General features: G+C 44.9%; 1 protein-coding gene across 1 annotated transcript in view; it reads left to right on the top strand.

Moving 5' to 3' along the window:
* The window catches only part of Apba2 (amyloid beta precursor protein binding family A member 2), a 182,296-nt gene that overhangs the window by 124,337 nt on the left and 38,966 nt on the right, over positions 1-18,993 (top strand). The window lies entirely within an intron of this gene.

The raw sequence follows: 18,993 nt of genomic DNA, 5'->3' as shown, positions 1-18,993 counted from the left end.
TTGAATGGAAAAGCAGGTGCTTCAGTCTCTCAGCCCAGGGTGTCCTTAAAGCGATGCTCTACAGTGGAAAAACTCCTGAAAGCCAGTTAATGACTATATTTGGTTCTTTCTAGTGTTTTGTTATTGTTACTTTTGTAATCATGCATTCATCAGTTTGTCTGTCCACCCATGGATTAATCCTGTCAAGAGAGAGTCTCATAGGACCTAGCTCTAGGCTGCCCAGGTCCTCATGAATGAACACGCTGAGCGCTCCTTTGGCAGGCTGTTGGGTCTTGCCATGTGGATGAGTTGTATATCCTGTAGTCCCGAGTTGCTCATCTCACACAAGAATTCTGAATTTGGGCCATTAACATCCACTGGTGAATAAATTGAGCCATAAATATCCGCTGGAATCACCTTGGAAACCAGATTCTCTAGAAAATGCGCAGCGCTGGATACTTCGAAGGTGCTTCATTTGAAATCACAGCTGTGTTCCTAAAAGGAATCTTACTCCCCTGGGGACAGACAAGCTGTGCCAGGAACAATCAAAAGCCTGGCCTAAGACAGTGAGTCAGAGTGCCTCTGAGGCCCCTGCCCAGTTCCTGGAGCCCCATCTGCGTGTTTAGTGCAGCCCTGCCTATAACCAAGGTTACAGGAAAAACCAGATCAGAACAGGGGTGGGGAGGTGGTAGAGAGAGGGAGGAAGGGAGGTAGAGGGAGAAAGAGAGGGAGATGGGGGAAGATAGAGGGAGAGGGAAAAGGAGAGAAAGAGAGAGACAGAGACAGACAGACAGAGAGACAGAGAGACCTTGAGCATCCTGGCCTCCTGGTAGACTTTCTCTGACAATGTGCCCTTGGCCTATAGCATGAGCACCCCAGAACTACCAATTTGCCTTTCAACAAGATGGCACATTCACGTCAGAGAGGCAATGCTGTGGAAGTGTCTGACTGGAAAGACACGGCAACATCCTTTATTTCTCCCCTACTCATTTGAAAGCGTAAAAATTATAGTCAGGGTTAGATGTTGAAGTATGGTTTGAGTGTCTCTAATCTGAAATTACAGAGTCCTAAATATTCTAAAGCTGGTTTCTTGAGTGCTGACATAGGGCTATAGCGGAAACCTGCCACCCTGAGACAGGCCACTGTCAAAGCACAAGTGCACTAAACAGTGTGTTAGGTTACCCTCGGGCTCTTCATTAGGAAACGTACATGAACTCTCATGTTACGGTGTCATCCCGAACATATCTCATTATGTACATGTGAACGCTGCAAAGTCAGAAAAAATACTCCAAATCTGAACCCGCGCATTCTGTCAGTCATCCGTGCAGGATGTACAGGCCATCCTGAGGAGTATCCTTCAGTCACTGCACGGATGACAGTAAGTACGTGGTATGCGTGTGAGAGATGCATTCTCTACAGGCCCACTACCCAGCATAAAGAACTGGCTTCGTGTTTTCTGTGTTCCCTTCATACCACAGCGCTGAGCATAGAGCACACAGCTATCATTACGGCCCAGGTAGCTTTGTCAGTCAGCATGCTTGCGTCTGGCATGCCATGAGTGTCTCTCCATGTTGCCATAGGATTTTCATGGTTATTTCACAGACCTTTGAACATAGCATTTGGTGATGTGCCACATATTCCCCATTTATTTATTTGTCTGTGACTACCCTGCCACTGAGCACGCAGACGGTGAGTGGTGTTTTCTCCTGTATGTGAGACCAGCACACACATCTTTGTACATACAAATGATGTATTCTGTCTTTTTGTACTTCTTAAGGGCCAGGGCCTGAGTCATACATCAGTGTTGACCCTTTACATTTCCACACAACTAACTTGCCTGCTGTGTGCTCTTCATCTGTGAGCTATGGTCCCACTTCTTATCTCTGGGATCTTCTCCTTATCCATTTCACAGACTGCTTCATGCATTTTGCTACATGTTTCCTTCAGCTCACTTTCCTTTGGATTGGGACTGTGTTATTCTCACCGTCTCCGTGGTTATTAAGATACAGGTGACCCATCAGCTGTCAGTCCACCTCTTTGGGACACACAGGGAGTCAGTCAGATGACTCCTTACCACACATGGGAGATTATAATAGACACTGCTTTAGTCCTGCCTCCATGGAAAGCAACTTGCTCGGTGTGACAGGAAGTGAAATGTGTGACCTGTGGCATCTGCCTGTTCTTTGGGATGCTATGTAGGCCCAGAAGGCTCCAGTTCCTCTTACAGTCCATCAGCAGGGGAAGCCAAAGAAGGAATTCAAAGCAGGCATGATGAAGAGGCATGGAGGGATGCTGCTTGCATCTCATGGCTTTCTCAGTCTGCTTATAAAACTCCAGACCTCCAGCCCAGGGATGGTGCCACCCACAGTGGGATTGGTCTTCCTGTAGCAATCATTAACCAAGAAAATGCCTTCCAGGTTTGCCCATAGGCATTCTGATGGAGGTATTTCTCAACCGAGGTTCTTCTTCCCAGATCACTCTAGCTTGTGTGAAGGTGACAAAAACCAAACCAGGAGAGATCCTGTGTCTTATGGAGCCTCCTTCCATTCTGGAAGCCTGCAGTCACAGAGGAATGTACTGCTCAATATTAGCAGCTTCACAGATGAGAGGACTGACTGAGAGGGCAGCTTCCAGGATTTCCTGAGAACCCCCCCCAAACCCACAAGGCTCCAATCCCCGAGAACAGTGTTACAGATGTTTGCTTTTAACTCCCGGCAGCTATCTTTACTTCCGATATCTCTGGATGGTTTATCATGCCTAATACAAAGTCATGCCATGTAAATTGTTGTCCTGTATTGTTTAGTGAAATGTTGACATGAAAGTGAGGGTGTGTTCAAAGCAGAGGCAGTTTTGTTTTTATGAATATTTTCCACCCACGCTCCTTTGAATCTTTCGCTGTGGAACCCATGTATGCAGAAGGTCGCTGATTTGGTTGGCAGATGAGTTGGGGAAACTTCTCTTTTCTTCAAGCTGTACATTCATTGCTGTACAGGGCAACTGTACTGCTCGGCCAGTGTTCCCAATATCCCATAACCTCAAGACCTTTTCTGTCCATTAGGAGAGAAATATGTGGGAATAGCAACCTAAACTCATCCTAAGGTTCAGAATCCCTTACTCAATTCCAGGATGGTTTAACGCCAGCCCAGAAGGCTGACGATGGAACCCTTTAAATGTTTCATCACCGGGACCCTTCACGTCTGAAAATTTAGTCACTGTTTAGCTTAAATTTATACAAAATTCTTGAGCAACTGTGAACATGGAGGGGGGGACGGGGGAGAATCTATGGCATGGAACAAGGGGCTCAAAGTCTCCAACCTCAGGAATTCCAGGAAGAACCAAAGGTTTGGTGCTGAGGTTGGCCTCTCAGACAAATGAGGTGTGTGCTAGCTCCTGTTCAATTAATGCAAAGCAATAGGCATCTTATAAAAGAAGCCATTTATCTGGGGGCTTGCTTATAGTTTCAGAGGGCTGGTCCATGACCATTGTGCTGGGGAACATGGCGGCAGGCGGCATGCATAGTGACAGGCGGCAGGCATGGAGCTGGAGCAATAGCTGAGAGCTTACATCCTGATCTGCAGTCAAGAGGCAGAGATGCTGGGCCCGGCATGGGTTTTGGAAACCTCAAAGTCCCCCCACCCCAGTGACACAGCTCCTCCAACAAGACCATACCTCCTGATACTTTTTACACAGTCTACTAACTGGGAACTAACCACCCAAATATATGAATCTATAGGGTGAATTCTCAAACAACTACAAGGTTGCTGAGTCCTATGTAGTATAAGTAGCCTCCCACTTGGAGTACAGCTTAAAAGGGCTGGGTTTTGTTCTGTGGGATTGCTCTTCTGTGCTCTTGAGGAATACTGCAAGGACATGTCTGTCCAGTGCCAAAGAGCCTGTCCTGTAGGCATGTTTGGTGGTCTGTGATGGCACGTTTTCTGTGTGTTGTTTTAAGCGAGTGCTACATGGCTTGCTTAAGAGTCTCCCTTGCTCCTGTCCCTTACCTGATGCCTTGTGAGGTCTGTCCTGAGATAAATCTCCCTAGAGAGATTTAGCCTGTTGGCCCTTGTAGATTTCAGGCTGCCTGGTTCGGCAGCCCTACACTGTGGGCCCAGTCAACCAAATATGTGTTTTGATTATTTGTGGTTTTCATGATTTCTATTTATCACCACCCCAGCAGTGTTTTCCAGCAAGAGCCCTCTGATAATAGAAAAACAAGAAAATCAATACCTCATAGCCAGCTTAATACAACAGCTAAAGTGAAGTGTGATCCAGGGCCTTCGGCCACATTGAGTGTCATGTCCATCACTGTTCACCACAGAGATGCTCTGTCTGTGACATTTCACAGAGGCTTGTTTGGCAAAGGACTCTTCTAAATCGCCATGTGAATATTAGTGCCAGATGAGCAGAGCTAATGCTACCTGAATCCCTGATTTTGACCTCCTTCTGGTAGAGTCGGTAGTTGTATGTGCAGAGAAAGGTACCTCACTGTGTCCCATCTGGTGGTATGTGAACCAAGGGTTAGCTCCTGCTCTATAGCAGAGAGAGTCGCTCAGTGGGATTGTTAGCCTCCTGGTCCCTCTCTGATCTGTTTGCAGTGGGAAGAAGAGGTACAGAAGGAGCTGGGAAGAAGGGCTTTAGTGTTTGCTGTGCGCAGAGGATGCAGATTATCCACGCACAGATAGTGTTTTGGCAAGTGCCTGATGACAGGGATTTGGGAGCTTGCTGAGGACCACTCCAGTCTTACTCAGGAGGAAAGACTCTGACAAGGCCCTGGGTCTCTTTGGAGGACATCTGGTCTCTTGCCGTCTACAACCCTCCTGCAATGCTTCCTTCTCTGCCCACACATGCCTCTGTTCACACATGCCTTCCGTGTCTGTACATCAGCTGGTTTCTATAGCCTATACCAGTTGCACTGGGCCTTTATTTTAAATCACCCTTCTGTCTGGTCACTGTTGCGAGGTGACCTCTGTACCCTCTTTTACAAAGTCCCAGGACTGTTTTGAAAGAGGAATCCCATGGGTGCTGCTTGCTGTTGTTGCCTGCTCCCTCTCCCAGAGCTTCTGAACTTGATGACTGGGGCTTGTTGGCTCAGCCAGCAGAACTACTCTACTTGGCTTTAAGAATAGGGCTTGGTTGGTATGTCACCAGAGGTGGCTGTGATTGTCAGGAAGGAGAAAGTGGGAATGTGGGAAGGGATAGAACACTGTTAAGGTCAGGGTCTGCATGGTTTTAGTTTCTAAAATTTAATTAACACACACACACAATTTTTACTGCGGAGATTAAGGGAGTTTAGTATTATAATTTCATCATATATATTGTATAAAATGGCTTAATTAGAACCTTTGGAACTGCTGAGTTCATAAGGTTTTCAAACATTCTTGATTCTTTTTTGTTTGTTTGTTTTTTTGGAGGCAGAGTTTCTATGTATAGCCTTGGCTATCCTGGAACTCACTCTGTAGACCAGGCTGGCCTCAAAATCCTCTACCTCTCAAGTGCTGGGAGTAAAGGCATGTACCACCACTGCCCGGCTCATTCTTGATTCTTATATGATGATTTTCAGTGCAGGGACTAAGGAGACAGCTCCATGGATAAAGCAATTGTTGTACAGGGTAATGATCTGTTCAAGGCCCAGCAGCCATGTAAAAAAAAATGAAGCCTTTAATTCCAGCACTCACCAGGCAAAGGCAAGATGCTCCAGGCAAGCTGGCTAGATTAGCTGAACTGGTAAGCTTCAGGTTCAGCAAGGTACCCTGCCTCTATAAATCAAGTGGAGAGCCATGGCTGGATGGCCGAAGCTGGCCTCCATCTACCTGGGAACACACATAAGCACTTTAGCATTAGCATACACATGCACCCACCAGGTAACACGCTCACATGCGTGTGCACTCACACCTCACACATGCACCCTCCAAAATCGTCATTCCTTCTACTAATAGATGTTCAGAAGGTGTCCTTCCTCTGGTCGCTAGAGAAGTCAGCTTGTGATAGTTAAGACTATATCTCCCAAAGCCAGGAAACCTGGATCTCACCCTGCTATGCAGAACAGTTTGGGCAGGTTACCTGCACTGGGCACACCCATCTCCAGAGGCTGGGGAGGAGTAGCGACTTGGACTTGGGTGCTGATGTAAAAGGTGTATGGTACTGGTCCTGATGATGATGGTGGTGGTGGTGGTGGTGAGTTTTAAGTCCAGGGAAATCTTCAGTTTGGGGAGATGACTCATGCTGGCCAGGACTGGGGGTTGCAATGGAGCAAAATGGTGGCCTTGCTATCAAGAGTGACACAGGAAGCTGGACAGTGGTGGTACACGCCTTTAATCCCAGTACTTGGGAGGCAGAGGCAGTCGGATTTCTGAGTTTAAGGTCAGCCTGGTCTACAGAGTGAGTTCCAGGATAGACAGGGCTATACAGAAAAGCCCTGTCTCAAAAAAACAACACAAAACACACACACACACACACACGAGTGACACAGGAAGAAGTAATCCAAGCTGATGAGGTAGGGCAGGAGAAGGAGCAGGACTACTTAGAGTCACAGAGGAGCAGTGTGAGGTGAATAAGGCAGCCGGTCCTCTCTGAAGGTCATCTTGAAGGATGTGGTTCTCACATGGCATCTCCTCAGCCTATTTCCAGGAGACACATCTCCCATAGGTGCCCTGTTTTTTTTATACCTGCTTTCTGATGGGAAAAGTGATGGGGATTCACACTGGCCTCTCACTCACGTCAAGTGTGGCCTGGAGCTCTCTTTGCTCTAGGTATCTTCTCACCAGTGTCTCCTCTTAAAGTCAGTTTTCTTTAAAAGCCAACTCTCCCCTACAGGACACCCCATGTCCTGGGCTAGCTGACTGTGCACCCCCTCCCATCCATCCAGGCTGGTGACTATGTGAATCAGCCACTGAGGTTGCCAAGGTGAGGGTGGCCCTACTCTTACACTTCAGAACCCTGGAGGGGGGCAGACAAGGAGAGACTGCTGCCCTACCCTTCATCCTGGTGGAGCTGTGTATTCAAGAAAGGTGCCCGCCCACTCAGGTGAGGAGTTCCAGTCAGAGGTCAGACTCCAGCACGGGTGAGAAGTGAGGAGGCTTTGGGAAATCAGCTAGTGAGTGGGGCAAACCGTGGAGGGGTGTGAGTATCCTCAGTATGGAGTGCAGCTGTAGCTGTGGTAGACTGTGGAAGTTGCTGTGGTGGGCTGTGATTCCCCAAGAGAAGATGGGGAAAACAGAGTCTCCAAGTTGAGGATAGTGATGAGAGAGAGAGACAGAGGATGGTTGCCATGAGAGAGGAACAGAGCTAGAAGAGAATTGGCGTCTAAAAGCCAAGGGCTAGAGACCTCAGAAGGCCAAAGTCCGCAGGGCAAGTATGGAGGGCCTCTCAGGAATAAATTGCTTCAGAACTGTGTCCATGCTGGTCCCCAGAGGCAAGGTAGAACAGGTTTGGTGGGTTGGGAAAGGAGATAGTCACCCTTGAAGATGGAAAGAAATTATAAACAGTAGCAGTATAGGGACTTACAAGGATGGACCTGAAGTGACAGCGACAGGCTGGAGAGAATGACCCACTGTGTTTGTGATATTGACTAGAATTTCACTAATTTGCCAGTGGGAATGACTGTAGGTTCATGACCTGAGGCAGGGGGCTGCCCTCTGTGCATATCCCTCCCTCTCTCCCTGGTTGTCTCCTGTCCATGACCCACAGTATCCCACAGGGCCTCATATTTACCAGAGGCTGGACCAACATCCAGTTGATAAACAAGCTTAACCATATGACATTGCCTGGGAAGTACTGGTCTCCATGTAAGAATTTTTAGAAACCCTGTCTGCTTGGGAAGGAAGTCAGCATGGACAACTGTGACACGTGGAAATGCATAATGACACACATGGTGTGTTCCCCTGATGTGTGACTGACATGTGATGTGGCAGTCATGGGATTTCACCCCCACAGTATTCATTCACACCAAGTATTAAATCAGACACTAATAAAGACAGGGGATGTGGTAGCAAGGGGTTCATCAATAACGTCTAACCATATGCAGGTGGCACAGGAAAGCAAGCACAACCCAGGCATCTTAGGAAAGGATGTGCATAGAATGGTGCCCCTGGAATAGGCGGTGACGTCTGGAATCTGCAAAGTCAGGGTTTACCCAGTGCCTCCACGGTTTATTTTTCTAGAATGTCTACCTTTACAGAAGGGAATCTGGTGTCTCTCCACCTGAGACCAAGCCATGATCCAAATAGTTGGAGCTGAGAGATGGCTACATCTAAATTTTCAAAAGCCTGGCGCCAGCTTCCCCATGTTTTAACCTCTGACATTGCAGGTCAGGAACACAGAGGGTTCTGGTTGAGAAGAGCCAGCTCTTGAGACCAGGTAGGTACTGTCCTTGGTGCTGACAAACTGCAGCACTACCTCATGGTGTGCTGCTCTGCCTACAGCTGGGCTGGGTAGACTGTCAGCCTACTCTGGATGATGGTGGATGAAAGAGATTCCTTTCTGGATGGAAGGCACAGGGTTGGGAGAGACATTCCCCATTCACCTTTTCATTTTCTTTGGCTTGTATGATTGCAGGTAGCCTCTGATTCTGCCTCTGAGATCTGTGTGCCTGCTCCACTTTCTGTACCCTAGCAATGCTCCCTGACACTTCCCACACAGCTCTGCCAATCCTCAAAGTAATTCTAGAAAGCAGCTCGGAGATACCCATTAGTGACCTCAACTCTGAGTGTCTGTGGGAGTGGGGCTGGTGTCTGTTGATTTTACCATTGTGATTTTACCACAGCTTCTACTGCCTAAGAAGAACCTCAGACTGAGACCATGCCATATGGAGACCAGGACTGAGACCACGCCATGTGGAGGCCAGGACTCTCATGTGCCCTAAACCCTTGTGTTATTCCTCTCTTTCCAGTCTCTAAAGACAGAAACCATTCCTTGCTGTGGTCTATTCCCTACGCCATTTGCTTGTCCCCTAATATGTTTTTTGTGGTGCTTGCAGTGGAAACTCATTACCTTGTACATGCTAAACCAACACTCTTACCACAGACCTATGCCTCTAACCTCCTCACTGTGCATTCATTTATTCATTTGTTCATTCATTCATTCCTTTATTCATTCATCTCCAGGTATGTGAAAGACAGCATGGCAGCCTCTTTTTTTGAAAGCATCAGTTAGTCTTCAAGAAGGGAAAGATCATCCAATCTTCAAAACCCAAAGTCACAAAAGCAGTGCTTTATACTGTTTAGTAGCTAGTTAACTTAGACTCCCACTCCTCTTCATCTTTGAACTTCAAGAAGACTGAAAACACCATAACACCTACAACATGGACAGTCTGGCTTCTGGAGGAGAGATGGTGGACTCGTAACTTTTTCAGGGATTTGTGGATCATCTGTGCCTCAGTTGTTGTGATGAATGGACAAAGAAAATCATTTACCTACACTGACATTATTCATCATTTACAACACACTGAGCCCTTAAGACAGTGTAGAGACTGATGTAAGCCAGACATAAAGGGACAGACACTTCCATGACGTTCCCAGTACAGAGTAGAGTTGTGTCTTCCAGGGTCTAGAAGAGTTTGGAGTGGAGAGTTGTAGTTTAAAGGCTCTGGGGTTTTTAGCTGTGCGAGGGAGACCTGAGTGTGAGTGGTGGTGAATATGCTTCAAGCTATTCAACTGTACAACCTAAAAATGGTTGTCAGAGTAAACCTAGTTACTATTGTAAAAGAAACATCTTTGTGTTGTTGACTAATTTGAGCCAGTTTGGAACATCAGTACCCAAGCTGAGCTAGTCTGAATGTGAGTAGCCGGCGTCACACACATAGACAAGGCCATTTGGGACCAAACTGGTTCAGTTAGAACAACAGTAGAACTGCATACCCTCACTTAGGATGTGAACACAGAACATGTATGTGATCATGAGGTTGTGGGTCGGCATTGCTTTAGAGAACACCAAGGCTATCACAATCTGTGATAGTTCTTCACACCCTTTCTCTCCTGGGTTTTGGGTTGTGGTCAGTATTAAACATGATCTCACTTTGGCAGGAGAGTGTGACACAAAAGATTATAAAAAATGTTGTAAGCACAGACAAATGGCAAAGGGAAGTAGCTGAAGTGAATACTAAAACCTGCACACTGACAGGCCTTGAATTACAATGGATTTATATTATAGTAAGCCCATAAGTCTTAATTTAGAAGATTTTAAGTAAAAACTAAAAGTACAACTACTGTCCCAACATTGGGACCAAGATGAGCAGGATGCTGTAGATAGCTGTGCTTTCTGTTCCTGCCTGAGGAGCTGATGGGAACTGTGGCTTGCTGTGGTGGCCAGCATCCTGACAGATTGCATGCTTCCAGCCCTCAGGAAGTCCAAATCTACAATCTAAAGTGCAGTTCCTCCTGAATGCATATTGTGTGTCACATTTTTAAACAATTGGAAAACTCTCATCATAAATTGAGACCCTCCTGTCTTGTAAAAATCTAACACGGAACATTAATTCTACTCTTTTCCTTCCCACTAGCTTTAAAAAAGCAAACATCCATTTTTATATTCCCAAAATCTTGGCACGGAGAAGCTAATTGGATCCTTAGTATCATCTTACTATCTTATCTCGTGAAATGTCTTTTAAATTCTGAGTCACAGGATTTAGCTTTTCTGTCTGCTGCACTGGGTTATCTCTGTGAGTTGGAAATCAGTTATTACAGAGGACTGATCATATTGACTGAAGCCGGGGACTCTTTTTCCTCTTAGGAGAGCACAGCTCTGGCAATAGCAATTCTGTGTCAGTCATGGCAGCCCACATGGACTGATAGGAGTTAAATACAGAAGATGTCCCCTGGAAATTGAAACCTAATATTGACTTAGCATTGGTCACTGGCTTTCTTACTGACACTGGCACCTTTGTTTCAGATGTCAAGCTAGTTTTCTCAGAATGTATGCACAGGGCTTGAGGCTAAGTGCAGGGAACCAAAGGGAATTCAGAGGATGGTCCAGACCAGGCTCCCAGGAGGACTCCAGGTTTGAGCTGTGGATAACTGCAGGCAATTGCATTTGTAAACATTTCACTGTATTCATCTGACATCCTACCTTCAGATGGGTAGGAGGGAACCCTTGCAGCTGTCCGTGGCTAACTGGCAAAACTAGTGGTAGAAGATGCCCTGTTGATACAAAACAGGCCTTAAGAAGGGAGGGTGGAGATATTCTTGTCTGAGACTTGATCAGAACCTAATAGGATTCTCCCTTGATGTGTAGTATGCATTGTGTGAAGCCATGAAACTCCCATGTCCCCCCTGATGGCCCCCAGTGTGACCACCACACCAGATGTGAGGCAGGTGCACCAGAGAAAAACAGGTCTGTGTGACCCACCTCCCCTTGGCCCTCCCCTTCCACTTTGCCTACATGCTGAATCTGGAGGGCGACCTTCATGCAGCAGGGCACTGCTAAGCTGGCTGGGTCACAAAGAAGGCAGATGCTTAGACATCTAGAGGGTTCCATTTATTCTTTTTTCCTCATATTTTCATTTGATTCATTTGTCTGGGCAAGGCTGTGTATATAACCCAAATCCTCACTCTTGCTAGGTAAGAGCTGAACCCCTGCTGTATACTGACTGTCTGCTGCCATTGCTTTGAATGTATAGTAATGCACACTTGACATACGATTTGACATTGGGCCTATTTTGAAGTGAGGGTTCATTCAATGGCTTTCAGTAAATGCTTTGTAGGCATCTCTGCTATCTAGACCCAGAACATTTCCACCATCTCAAAAGACCTCTTACCCTTAAACAGTCTTCCCTTGCCCTAACTTCTTGCAATGGGAAACTTGTTTTCTATCCCTATGGATTCATCTATTCTGGATATTTCAGACCTATACTATCCCACCGTTTTTGGCTGGCCTCTGCCTTAGCCTGCGTTAGATTGGTGTTGCAGGAATGTATTGGAACCTCATTCCTTTGGGGCTGAATGATCTTTCATGGGATGAGTAGAGTGTGTCCTGCCCCTCTCCAACCACTGATGGATGTTTGGATTGTCTCTCCATTTTGACTAAGGTCAGAGGTGCTGTGAACAGCATGTGCAAGTTGTCACTGACTCTCATCTTGAGCTTTATGGGGTGCATAGGAAGGAGCAGACTTTCTGGGCTATGATCTTAAGCTTTCCATTTAGACAGCAGCAGAACTTTCCCTTCCCCAGCAACAGTCAGTGAGGCCTCTGCTTACTCTGAAATTGGAAAAAGTGTAATAGCCCTGATCCCGTGGCAGGCCAGACTTGGCCTCTCCAGCTCCCCAGTCTTAATCTCTAGAGGATGGCTTTTGTTCACTGCAAATCTGTTTATACCCTTTCTTACTCCAGGGAAGGTTTAATCTTGGCAAAACCTCCAGCTACCATAAGCCCGGTTTCCATGTTGCCTGTGGAATGTTTAGGGTAGGGTTCTCATTGGAAATCTCCCTGTCCTTAACTAGAAGTGCCCTGTGTGGTACAGAATGAATAAACACTTACTCAGGATTAGCCACTTGTGGACAGGACAGTTCCTTCACAAAGGTGAGTTTAGAAAAAAATGGGATTATCCTCTGAAATGAGTGGCCAAGCACCCGCCCCCGCCATCTGCACTCTGCAAGGTTCTGTGGAAAGACCACCAGAAGTAAACAAGATGCTGTGTCCAGCTGGTTATGTTGGTCAGTAGTGGGGAGGATCTCAGAGGGCTAGGCCTAGAGCCCAAAGCCAGGCTGGAGAACTGGCACCAGCCACCAGTCCCTGGAAGGGTGGCCAGATAGTACATTTAAATGGGACCTCTATTTATTTATTTATTTGTTTATTTATTATTTATTTTAGTTTTTAAATTATAATATACTTTATTAGTGAAGACACATCTTTTTGTTTATGCAGAAATGGAATATACAAAAAGAACTATGTATCTTTAAAATATTAGGGAGCCAGCTCCATTTTACATATATAATTTATACAATTATAAATGAATAAATGAAGTTAGAAAAAATTCATTTGAATATCAAAGAAAATACTTTTAAATGATTCATTTTATTTTTTTAGAATATACAATAAATAAATTCAGACAAATCATGAAATCATGGTCAAATTGGACAAGAAGGACTTGATTTTAGCTCTCTGGAATTCTCAATTTGGTAAAAATGCTGATACTACAATCTAACATTATGAAATTTTAGCATATACAGAAACGTAAAATTTTAAATTATTGTTGTGAGCATTATTTTCAAAATAATTTGTGAAGTGGTTCAGCCATATATAGAAAGCTTGGCAACAAGCAATTGACTAGTTTCTCCTACATTTTACTCTTCTTTTGTGTCTAAATGTTTACTTGCATTTTAGAGTAGTTTTTTTTCAAATTTTAATAATAGCTATGTAGTACAAATGATAATAAATTATAGTAGAGAATACTGTGGAATATTACAGACTTGTGTGTACCGTGGTACTATTAATCTTTAAATTCATAGTGGGATTGTCTATGACTTCCTCCTTATCATTTTTTTATGTTTAGCATACAACAATAATTTTTTCATTTTAGCAACTGACAAAAATAATGTCTGGACACCCTGGTATAAACATCATATAAATTTTTAGTATAGAGCAATTACTTTCAAAGACATATGATATAATATTTTTAATCATTGTTGTCGGTCAGAGTAATTGTTTTCTAGGTAAATGTAAATAGCTGTATGTAAAACATTCATTATTTTTTTTTCCTTTTTTCTTTCCTACTGTTGTTTCTTTTTCTTTTCTTTTCATATTGACAATTTTATTATTTTGTGTTTTTTTTGTGTTCTATGTTTGAAAATGATTTTATCATACAGATAATTGCTGTGAAGTGAATAAAGGTGGCAATGGAAGCCAGCCATGGCACTCGAATGCTGTTGGGTTTACTTTTGTAATAGTCATGAGTTTGTCTTGCTTTTTTTAGTGTTCTATGTTCTATGGTACTCCCTGAACAGAGATAACATGAGTAGCTACAGGCTAATCAAAAATTATGATCAACTTTTTTTCAGTCCAATTTATGTTTGCAAAATTAGCCTTCCCCTGTCTGCAGCCCATTCTTGAATTTTATCTGGGTAACTTGGAAGAAAGCAACGCATAAGGAAATTGATAAGGATGTTTTTTCTTGCAAATTCCTTTTTAGTAACAATATGTTTGACTTTAAAGACATTTTTTGCAAAGCAAACTTTGCTACATTGAACTTAAGCATTTTCTATAGGGAGTCCTGTTTTCATTTAGTTTGCAAATATCACTCAACATCCATCCACAAGTATAAACACGTAAATTGCTGTCTTACGAAATTGTGAATCACTTATACAAGTCTTTAACACTGTTAAAAGAAAATTTCTGGTTTCGTGAACATTTCTAAGATTTTATAGTGTTTACCATTTATATAAACCATAAACTTGGTACCCTATTATATCAGATACATATATCTCTTTTTCTGCTTTCTGTTGTTTGAGATAAACAGTGTCTGAAGGAACACAATTGAATCAAGCCTCCCCCTCTTTTTTTAATTTAAAGATCCAAGGGGACCTTTAAATTAGAGGGCTGAAGTCTAGAGTCTGGCCTTGACAAGATGAAAAGATGGTGGTCATGACTGCTCAACATTATAAATTCACTTAATGCCACTGAACTGTATGCACACATAATGGAAAAGCCAGTGTTATGCAATGGAAAAGCTGAAGTTCAGGCAGACGATGAAGACCGTTTAGTCTAAGGTATTCCTTCCATGAAATGCATGGCCTGAGTGTGGAAGTGTATGGCCTTTCCCTCCTTCCAATAGTGGGCCTACCTAAAGATTAAAAAGACAGATCGTCTGACCAGCTTGGTCCCTGATGTGTCTGCATTGACACGTTTAAGCCATACATCTCTTTGTAAAAGTGGTCACCCTATGGGAGTCACTGTCACAAGAATAGACACTTTATCCCAGGCCCCTTTTGCTCAAGGTAAATATTACAGAAGTGGCCTGAATTGTAAGAGGAATAGAGACAATGAGCAATAGCATAGTTTGTTTTTCCCCTGAGCCCTGTATGTCAGAGGGTGGATTTTGAATGTCCACATCCCCAAGATAGACCCTGGCAGATCATACTTCTGTCTTGTCCCCACTCATAGCTGCCCTTGTTCGGCAGAATTTGTCTGACTCATTCAAGTTGGATGGAGGAAGAAATCTTTGTAAGCATATCAGATGATTGAGGCTGGCTGGCTCTTTTGAAAACAGAGTATGAAATGGCCCCCAGAGGACACAGTTGTCTGAGCCGTCCATCAGCCCTGGGGTTTCTCTGTTGTAAGGTCATGTTGGAGGGAAAGGTGTGGCTCGGTGAGATTCTGACTTCTCCAGATCTGAGCTGATGTTGTCAGTTCCTAACATGTTTGTCGTTCTCGGGAAGGCTGTTGTTCCAGATGGCGTGAGCTGAGTGGGTGTGAGCTGGTTGTCTGTGAATTCATCTCAAGCAGTGTGGGTTATAGTACTGGATTTTCAGTTGAGTTAAGCAGACAAATCAGAATTGACACTTTAAAAACTCAAACTTTACTTCACACCAACTGGAGCCCACATATTTATTCCGATGGTTTATTCACATCAGTGTTTTTATTAAGGGTGTTTATCTCAGCGACGAGCAGCTGTCCCTGGGTCTCAGCGTGATCAGCCAGCCTGCATCATACCTCACACTGATCAGTACCCACAGTGGGCCCTCTCCACCTGAGAGCACATTTCAGTTTACACACTTTGTGCTAGCATTCTCTGTACTCAGGTGGGTGACTGATGGTTCTGGCCACTGGTAAGAATGGCGACATAGGAGGTATGGAGGAGCCCTGGTCCAGTCTTATTTTGATGTGTGGCTGACTGTTGTACCCAAAGGAATGCCAATGTAATTTTAGTGTCACTTCTATCTAAGAGGCTTGGAGCCCCAAATCCGTTTGGGCCTTGAAGACTGAATTTCCAATGGTGCCTCCACGCTGCTAGTCCCCTTAACATTCTAGGCCCCCTGGGTGAGGGTCAATGCTGATGGGTTTTCCTGAAGAGAAACTCATAAGCCCACCTTCCTTTGTCTTTGAGAACCAGCCTGGCTGTTTATGGAAAGCTGTGGTTGTCATGGTGATGAAGAACCCACTTGGGAATACATTAGAGGAGTTGTTGACATTGAGGAAGGGTAGTGCCTAAGGAAGACATGCTTTCATGTCTTCATGTCTTTCATGGATGCCCCATACTGTAGCCCCACATCAAATAATCCCAGTGGTAGGACATAGGGAGGGAGTTGTCACCTCTCCTATGTCCTCCTGGCTAGTCATGAGCTCTGACCTAAAGTTACCCAAAGGCCTAATGGCTGGCCTGTTTCCACTCAGGGAGAAGGGATAGTCTCCTATTGTCCCAGGCCCCGTGTCTTGTATAAAGACCTCTCTTCCTATCTGAAGTTTAGGTACCATCACAGCTATAGCACACATGGAAGGCTCTGTTTGTTGCTTGGTAGTTGCTTTCTCGAGGGCTTCTTGGGGATGAGTAGACCTGATCAGCAGCAGGAAGCAGGGTAGGCCTCCAACAAAGGCAGTTCCAGTGGGAGCTTATGTGCTGGGATCTTCCAGGTGAGTCACACTCTGGATACACCTAGAGTCAGCAAGGTGTACTCAATATCGAGGGTCTGGGATTTCCACAGCTAGTCTTTCCCTTAGAGAGATGTCTGAGGTGACATCTCACACTCGTTCATGGGGAGGCATCAGGATACCCACAGCCAGACTTTCCCTTAGCGAGATCTTATCCATAGTTGAAGTGACATCCCAGTGGCTTGTTTGGGATCTTTCTCCTGGTTAATCTTGGCCATGAGATAAGGCACTCCACAGGGATGAAAACTTGGCTCCTTTGGCTCCTTTCAGAGCCCTGTCCCCCAGTCATTATCAGCCCTACAGAAGCTAGCACTGTTCACAAACTCAGCTTGGCTGGCATGGAATTGTTTGGGGTGGACTTCCAGAGTGATTGCAGCCTACTGTGGTGAGAAGAGTAGGCTCTATTCCTGAAGGGCATTTGGGAAGTGAAGAAACTTTCCAGCAGTGTTGGCAAGCTGGAGGCTGGCCCTGGAATGCACCAGGACAGAAAGACAAGGCTGGAGCTCACCAGTGTGGTCTGGCTGGTCAATCAGGACAGGAGGACAAGGCCAGGGCTCACCTGTGTGGTCTGTCTGGTGCACCAAGACAGAAAGACAAGGTTGAGACTTACCTGTGTGGTCTCGCCAGGCCTAGGGTCAAGGATAAGCACAGCTATGGTTTGGGTTTACTTTGAAACAGTGTGTGCATGTGTGAATAAATATATATATATTTATATTCACATTTAGACCTCATTTAAAGTATTAAGAAGTATTAAGAAGCAGACCAGGGAGTGGTGGTGCATCCCTTTAATCTCAGAACTTGGGAGGCAGAGGCAGATAGATCCCTGAATTCAAGGCCAGCCTGGTAAAGAAAGATAGAGAGATAGAGAGAGGAGAAGGAGGGGGGGAAGGAAAAGAAAGGAAGACAGGGAGAGAGGGAGGAAGGGAGGGAGGGAGGGAGGGAGGAAAGGAGAGAGGGAGGAAAAAGAAAAGGAAAGGAAGGAAAAGAAAAGAGATGAAGTGGGCAGGCTGGCAACACTTGAGCTATATGGAGTCTTTGGGGGGTAGTTAGATAAGCTTATCAGGTAGTGATCCCCACGACTAGATCCTGGTGGCTTTATGAAAAGAGAAATCAGAGAGATTCCTTGTCCCATTCCCTTTCTCTTGCCTTGTGACGTCACCATGTCAGGACTGACAGAAAAATGACACATGCTCTCGGCCTCCAGTTCTCTGAACCATGTATTTCTTTACTACATGCCCAAGTCTAGGGTATCACATTGTTAGCAACAGAGACTGAACCAGTGAGCTTTCTGAAAGGGCCAAGGGAAGGAATGGATGGACCTGCTAGATCCTAGACCTGCCAAGGCGCCAATTGTGTCCTAGTACTTCCTCACTGTAGGAGGACAGGTCATGTGCAGGGTGTCTGGGATGTCTGTCACATTCATAGGATGTGGCAGGAACACCCTCTTCATCTTGCCTGTCCTCAATAAGCAGCATCAGGTCCTGGTTCTTAACCTGCCTCACCTCCAAACCTAGTAAACCTTATGGTAGAGATGAGAAAAACTGGAAAGAGTCATTCTAACTGCTTGAAGGCCCGTGTTTATTCCTGTAAACACCAGAGGGTGCCCTGGTTCTTCTGTAAACCCATCAGAGGAGTGGACTCTATCAGCAAAATATGGCAGTGACCAGCAGCTCCCAACCTGTGGTTGTGACCCCTGTGGAGGTCAAGTGATCCTTTCACAGGGGTTGCCTAAGACTGTCTGCATATCAGATATTTATAGTATGAATCAAAATTACAGTTATGAAGTAGCAACAAAAATAATTTTATGGTTGGGGGTCACCACAGCATGAGGAGCTAACTGTATTAAAGGGTCACAGCTTTAGGAAGGTTGAGAACCTCTGCAGGTGACAGTGTAGAACCAGTAGGTACAGCTACACCCTGACATATTCCCTACACACTTTGCAAGTCTGGCAGTTGCCAGAAACATTGGCAGCCTCGGAAGCAAGTGAGACCCTCATTTCCTCAAAGCAGAGGGGCCCCTGCTGTATAAATGCGACTTCCTACTACTGGATTATTGTGTCAGTGTCCTACTATTTGCTACTATTTCCAGGAAATCATATTACTGCTTACTGTTATTTCTGGGAAATCATGTTACCACTTACTGTTATTTCCGGGAAGTCCCATGACTTAGGATGCTGCCCACCAGCACTATTTGGTTTGGTTGCTGACCTCAGTACCTTGGCTCTTGCTTCTTTTTTTCTGCATAGTGTAAGGAATGAAATACAGAAAATATACCTTCAGTATTAAATCATACTGTTTAAAGTAAGTAAGTAAGTTATGGGTTGAGATCATATTTTAAAAAGAGACTTAATGCTTTATGGCAATTTTTGTGGTAGTCGTAGATCATCGACTCATTTGCATTTATTCTCACCCAAGAACTAGATTTATTCTAACAATATGA

The sequence above is a fragment of the Grammomys surdaster genome, unplaced genomic scaffold, assembly GCF_004785775.1.
Source record: "Grammomys surdaster isolate TR1022 unplaced genomic scaffold, NIH_TR_1.0 271, whole genome shotgun sequence".
Lineage (NCBI taxonomy): Eukaryota > Metazoa > Chordata > Mammalia > Rodentia > Muridae > Grammomys > Grammomys surdaster.
This window is presented reverse-complemented; position numbering and strand designations above follow the sequence as displayed.